The sequence below is a fragment of the Petromyzon marinus genome, chromosome 60 (genome assembly GCF_048934315.1).
Source record: "Petromyzon marinus isolate PM22_M1 ecotype Great Lakes invasive population chromosome 60, UKy_Petmar_22M1.pri1.0, whole genome shotgun sequence".
Classification (NCBI taxonomy): Eukaryota; Metazoa; Chordata; class Hyperoartia; order Petromyzontiformes; family Petromyzontidae; genus Petromyzon; species Petromyzon marinus.
Genome location: NC_133726.1, coordinates 8,130,986 through 8,138,206, shown reverse-complemented (window position 1 = coordinate 8,138,206; position 7,221 = coordinate 8,130,986).

The window sequence follows — 7,221 nt, the reverse complement described above, 5'->3', positions numbered from 1 at the left end:
TGCTGTGCGTTATAAGCAATATAGATTATAAGGTTGTGATGATTGGAGCAGCGAAGAGCAAAAACAATAAACTAAACATCTGAATACAATGACAAAATGACGGCAAATTGATATCGCGATAACTGTCACGTAACATTTGTTCTCGTATTGTATGATAAAAAAATGATATTATGGCACACACTAGTGATGGCACTTGGGCCTGATTGACATCATCACCATGTAAGGGCTCCCCTAGGGAAATGAAACCGTATCAAGTGAGTGAGGCGTTGCGGTCGGATCCACTTGGTCTTTTGAAACCTCGCAAAAGCCAGGAGGCATATCATGAGTCAAGTTTCAAGTTTCATTCATTAGGTATAGCCATGTGAGCCATGCGGCTCTTGAGTCGGGTGCAACCGCAACAAACAAAATATGAACAGAGAACATCTTAAAGCGACGACACACAACATAGACATCCTGGATAAACCAGCAAATCTTCCAGAAAAAAAACACCGTATTTCAAAACTGTGTGCAAAAATCCCAGTGTGATGCAAGTCAAACAATAACAACCATAAGTCAATTTAGATTCAAGTTATCAGGCCAACTTCGCACTTCCGCAAGAAACATGGCTTAACCATATGTTTTAGAAATCACCAAAATAAAGCTATAAAATACAATGTAACAACAGTAATCATTGGAACTTTGATTCAAATTTAACAATAACCGATATACATAACATGTACGAACAAACTTGCAGGCATATCTGTCAGCATGACACTCCCCGTGTATGATGTGTGAGTGAGTCAATGGTAGTAAGTGTATGATGTGTGAGTCAACGTATGATAAGTGAGTCAGTGTATGATGTGTGAGTCAGTGGTAGTGTGAGTGAGTGTATAATGTGTGAGTGAGTCAGCATATTATGAGTGAGTCAGTGTATGATGTGTGAGTGAGTCAGTGTAAGATGAGTGAGTGTATCACGGCATCCTCCACGCTATCGTGGCCTCCTTCCTGCCATCGCGGCCTCCTTCCCGCCATCGTGGCCTCCTCCACGCCATCGCGGCCTCCTCCCTGCCATTGTGGCCTCCTCCCCGCCATCGTGGCCTCCTCCACGCCATCGTGGCCTCCTCCCTGCCATCGTGGCCTCCTCCACGCCATCGTGGCCTCCTTCCCGCCATTGTGGCCTCCTCCACGCCATCGCGGCATCCTCCACGCTATCGCGGCCTCCCCCACGCCATCACGGCCTCCTCCACGCCATCGTGGCCTCCTCCCTGCCATCGTGGCCTCCTCCCCGCCATCGTGGCCTCCTCCACGCTATCGTGGCCTCCTCCCTGCCATCGTGGCCTCCTCCACGCCATCGTGGCCTCCTTCCCGCCATTGTGGCCTCCTCCACGCCATCACGGCCTCCTCCACGCCATCGTGGCCTCCTCCACGCCATCGTGGCCTCCTCCCCACCATCGTGAGGGGAGATGGAGGAGAGGGGTCGTGGTGGGTTTATTTTTTTTTGGGGGGGGGTGGTCTATTACACGGCTCCTGCATTCAACACCTCACCATCGTCCTTCTCTCAGCGATTTTATGAATTTTCACGACTCGGGGTCAAAATTCGATTCAATAATTGATTACTTTTTGTTTCGTTTGCATTTCTTCTTTGTTCAACCTTGTTTGTACTTTTGTAATGACAAGAGAGTCAACCTACGGTGTGAATGGACTAGTGGCCAAGGGAGGTAATGACAGGGGAGTCAGCCTGCAGTACAAATGGACTAGTGGCCACGAGAGGTAATGACAGGGGAGTCAGCCTGCAGTACGATTGGACTGTTGGCTACGGGAATGATCGAGAATAGGAGCGTGGCTAGGGGATGGAAGAGGACAGTGGAGTCTGCTGGTAGAGCGAGCGGTCTAATAGCAGCGAGAAGGTGCGGGAAAGGGGGCGTGGCCTTGGACCGTATAAAAGGGAGATGTGTCGGAGACTCGGAGCTGTTGCAGTGGGGGTCTCTGACTGTCCCAGTTTGAGCAACGGGCTCCTTACTAAAGAAAATCTTCTCAGGACAAATGCGTTGAAGTCGTCTCCACACTGTTTGTCAAATTAGCCACAGTGGCGAGATGTTTACTACCTCGCCTGGTATACAGGAGGTCGTAAGTTCGGTCCCGATCCTGATGCCTACTGTATATTTGGACCTTGCATGTTCTCCCCATGGTGATGTGGCTTTTTCGCCAGGTACTCTGGGTTTTCCCACTACATTTAGAAACATTTGGTTGTTATAAATGTTCCACATGATAAGCCATTTCTATGAGCTATCATTTGTGGGCAGGTCGCTTCTGAAAAAAAATCTGTATAATCTCAGTGGGGCCTTACCTGGGAAAGTAATTTTTTTATGTTTTGTTTAAATATCACGTGCGTACAATTTGCACGAATCGCAAGTGATTGACATTCAAAGTCACAACATGGATGTGTGCGTTGTGAGCGCAAGGCTCACCCTTAATTAGTGAACACTATGCATCGTTGGTGTCAATTCGTATCATGGTGCTGGTGCACGGGTGGGATGGAAGTAGAGCCCTCAGGCGTCGCCTCAGAGCTATGCAGGCCTCGGCGTTTTTAGTAGCCGAAATTTGCGCACTGGGAAATCGCACGGACACACCAACTCACACACACTCAGCCATGAGGTTGGTGTCAATAAATAGATATACATGTTTCTGTTATTGTGCGGTATTATTTTCAACTTTAGGCTAATTAATTTCTTCATGATAATCAATTTTTACATTAAATATCGCAGTTTTGCATGCCCGGCTGTCTTGCTGCGAGTGCCTTCTGTGGACTTGTAGTCCGTTTAAACAATAAAGCCAACTCGTCTTCCGAGTATTTACCCAGGCCTCAATGTGTCTCCATACCTTTTATGGATAATTTTCGAACAAGTACCGTTCTTTGTGCAGAGCATTCCATTGTGATTTTACGATAAAAGTAAACTCAATAAAATCTCAAAACCTCAAAAAGCCATTGTCCATTAAATACAGATAAAAAATAAGCATTCCCAAGGAAAATATGTTATCAAACTTGATTTCAATGATGTTATTGTGCCAGCACCTATTAAGGCCGACATGGCACGAGATAGACACACCCAAATAAACGAAAATGCACTCGCACAAAAACACAGGCACAGAATTCCTACGCAAAATTACACAATTGAACAATTACATACACGCACTCACGCGAATAAATGCAAACGCAAATCACGCGTGACTTAAAAAAAAACATAAATAGCTAGAACGTACAGAATACCTCAACCACAGCCAGGGCGTTGCTCGGGAACTTGATGCAACAACGGCAGCCACGTTACATTGGGGTCTTATTTCTGGCAGCTGATTGGCTGGTGGTAGCGGGAGTGATGATGTCACTCCTAGCAACCACTGACATGCATCCATCCTTGTGAAGTGGTTCGGACATGTGTGGTGCCAGGTATACAAGAGGAACAAAATGCACATCGAACCAGGGTTATCACGTTTTCATTCAGGGGGACCCATAGGGGAAGGTTGGGTCCGTCACCTCGCCACTGCGGAGGCAACGATTGTGTGTAGCATGGGGGGGGGGAGGATATAATGCAACAAAACCGAAAAATAAAAGCCATGCCTCCTTTATTAAATGCGTAGTCACCTCGTGCCATGTAAACGCCAATGTGCATGTCTTCCCACTTCTGGTTTAGTCCAAGCCCACTCCCCAGCTAGGCAATGCCTCTCCCTGGGCTCGTTGAAGCAGAATAAGAGCCACAGCATTTGACGATCAGTTTCATATGTGACGTGTCCTACCATCGATGTACGACCGCAACTGTCGGCAGCCAAACCCGATGGTGACTAACTCTCATCGGGTCATGGAGTAGTTCAGCATTGCCCCCTTGAGGTGTGCCTGGCTTAGGTGATGACCCGCTCTTGGCTCCCTGTGTCGAGGGAGAACTCCCGGTTGAAGTCCGGGTGGGCCAAGATCGGTGCTTTAGTCATTCAGCTTTTGAACCCCTCTGGAGGCAGACCGGCATTCTGGTGTTCGTTGAAAACTCAGGTTTTTTTAAACGCGTAAGGGTCAGTGGCCATAGGGGGGGGCGACCTCTCTAAACTTTTCCTACAAAAGCGTCCGTAGTAGGTGGCCTGGCCCAGGAAGGAAATGTACTTTAAATTGAGCAACAATTGTAAAGATGACATCAACCAAGTCAAACTTTAGCTGCCTTATAATTGTACAGCCATTTCCATTTCTTCCAGTGGGTTGTACTCGCTTGCTTTCAGCGCGCCGTCGCTTCCCCCGAACCCCCTGCAGTATAACAAAAGGCGGCTTAACTTAGCCCCTCCCCCTCCCCACCCACGTCCCTTCCTGGCTCCTCCCCCCCCCTTAACTTAGCCCTCTCCCCCACCCACGCCCCTTCCTGGCTCCTCCCCCCCCCCCTTAACTTAGCCCTCCCCCCCCACCCACGTCCCTTCCTGGCTCCTCCCCCCCCTTAACCTGTATATAATCTCGGGTATCTCAGAGCTCTTCACTTGATACAGTTATTTTGCTGTGACTGTTCCACCTGAAGACGGAAGCTTGTGGTGCCTCCGAAACGTCGTGATATAATTTAGTTGTTTTCATTTATTTTATTTTACCTACGTGACTTTACCGAAAAAACCAAAGAGTATGAATCCTTGCAGTCACGAAAGTTTCAAATCTGGAATTCTTATCACATTTCCAAACATGCACAGGCATGCTCCAATTCCCTCTCTCACAGAACATAACACGAGTGGAATTGGAGGTAACCAATGCAAAGTTCGCACGGGGCGCCATTCCCCCCGAAGGCCAACCCTGGTGAACTTACTTCTCTGTGATATTGTATTGAGCCCTCACGACTTGGCGTAAACATCATCGCTGGTGCTCGCTGGGGATGTCTACTTAAAATGTACAATACTGTAATGGCGAAGATTTTTTAAAATCTATTTTTTAGTGGGTTTTTAAACAACCTGAACATACTCTTTGGTTCTTTCGGTTTAGTCACGTAGGTATAAAATAAAATAAATCACGACGTTTTGGGCGCAACACAAGTGTCCGTCATTAGGTGGGAAAGCATGGTCTGCTGCTGAGACAGACTGTTTTAAAAGGTTTGAAATGGGAGTAGCCCAAGGGTCATAAAGAAATGGGCGGGGATAGTGATATTAATGTGAGAAATTAACATGTAACTGCTTTGAGTCGTTACATTGGGGAAACGAAACGACATGTCTCACATTAACATAGCCACTTTCGTTTCCCCAATGTAACTACTAAAGAAAGCAGTGACATTGGGGAAACAACACGACATGTCTCGGACCGTGTTCCTGAACACAAGGCAGATTTGAAACACGGTAGGAACAATACCTCTGCCGTTGCCGATTATTGATTTAATGCTCTGGGCTCACAGGAAATTTATTTTTCAAGACTGAGGTACTCTGCAAACCTACTGGCTACCTTCAGAGATTTGTTCATGAAGCCATCCAGATATATAAACACAGACACAACTTCAACCAAGAGGATGGGTACAAACTGAGTAATCATTGGAAGGACGTTATTAACCAGGTACAGTCTTAACTGACTATATATTATTGCTAATGTTGCTAGCTGGCATCTTAACTGGCATCTAAGCTAGCAACATTAGCAAATATGAGCGTTTTGAATTATCTAAATTAAAAAAAGAGGGATGACATTGTCATCCTCTCAGCCAGCAAGGGCAATGCCACTGTCATCATGGATAAAATAGAATATAACAACAAAATTCCAGAACTATTCAACGATGGCAGCTATACCCCACCAACAGCCTCATCATAAAAACCAACAAAATCATTTCTGATTCAACCGCATTAATTGATCAAACCAAACAGCTCTCGTTTAAACCTTCTGCAGCCAGGCCACCAAAATTATATGGTTTACCAAAGATGCATAAAGAGGATACACCCCTTCGTCCCATCGTCTCTACTATCACCTCCCCAACCTACAAACTGGCTCGTTTATTGTCTGAAATCCTGCAGCCTTTCACTGGAAAAACCACCTCTGCGTTACTATACTCTACTCACCTGGTATCGAAAATCAAGGGTATTTCCCTGTCCCCAGACGACCTGCTTGACAGTTTTGATGTGGTTTCCTTATTCACCAAAGTTCCTGTACCTGACACCATGGGGGTACCCCCCATGGTGAGACACTGCTTAACCAATACATACTTCACCTGGAATTGAACTTTCTACAAACAAACTGAGGGCACCTCAATGGGCCCCCCCCTATCTCCGGTTGCAGCCAACGTTTTCATGGAGAAATTTGAGACTGACGCCATCCAGACTGCCACTCTACGCCCGACCTTATGGAAGAGGTACGTGGATGACACTTTTGTCATTTGGCCACATGGCCAGCCTGCTTTAGATCAATTCCTCGACCACATTAATTCCATACACCCAGCCATCAGATTTACCATGGAAGTCGAAAAAGATGGCAAGCTACCTTTTATTTATGTCCTAATAAAATAGATACCTGATGGTTCAATGAGCCACTCTGTCTACAGGAGAGCTACCCATACGGATGCTTACCTAAAATCGGATTCCCACGACCATCCATCCCAGAAGAATTCCCTCATCAAGACTCTACACGATAGAACCCAATGCATCTCCAACCAGGAACACATTTCCAGTGAACTCAAGCACGTACACCAAGCTCTCAAGGCTAATGGTTACTCCGACTACACAATCCACAAAGCCATCACTCCAACCATGAAGAAGGATCCTCTTGAGGAGCCATTCAAAACTATCACCTTACCCTACATTGCAGGGGTCACAAAACATCTCCAAAATCCTAAATAAACACAAGATCATTCAACACAGTACATAAAATCCGTGATCTGGTCCCGTCTTAAAAGATGTGATTCCAGACATACAGTACCCTGACGTCTACAAACTAAGTTGCCTCTGTGGTAGCAGTTACATTGGAGAAACCAAACGACAATTCTCGGACCGCATCCGTGAACACAAAGCAGACGGGAAACACGGTAGGACCAACACCTCAGCCGTGGCAGACCATTATTAAAATTCAGTGGGCTCACATCACGTTGACTTCTCCAAGACGGAGGTTCTCTGCAAGCCATCCGGCTACCATGAGAGATTCGTTCATGAGGCCATCCATATATACAAACAGAGACAATTTCAACCGAGAAGATGGATTCTGCCTCAGCAATCATCGGAAGAACGTGATAAACTATTTTGGGTCTTGATTGATTCTGTTCC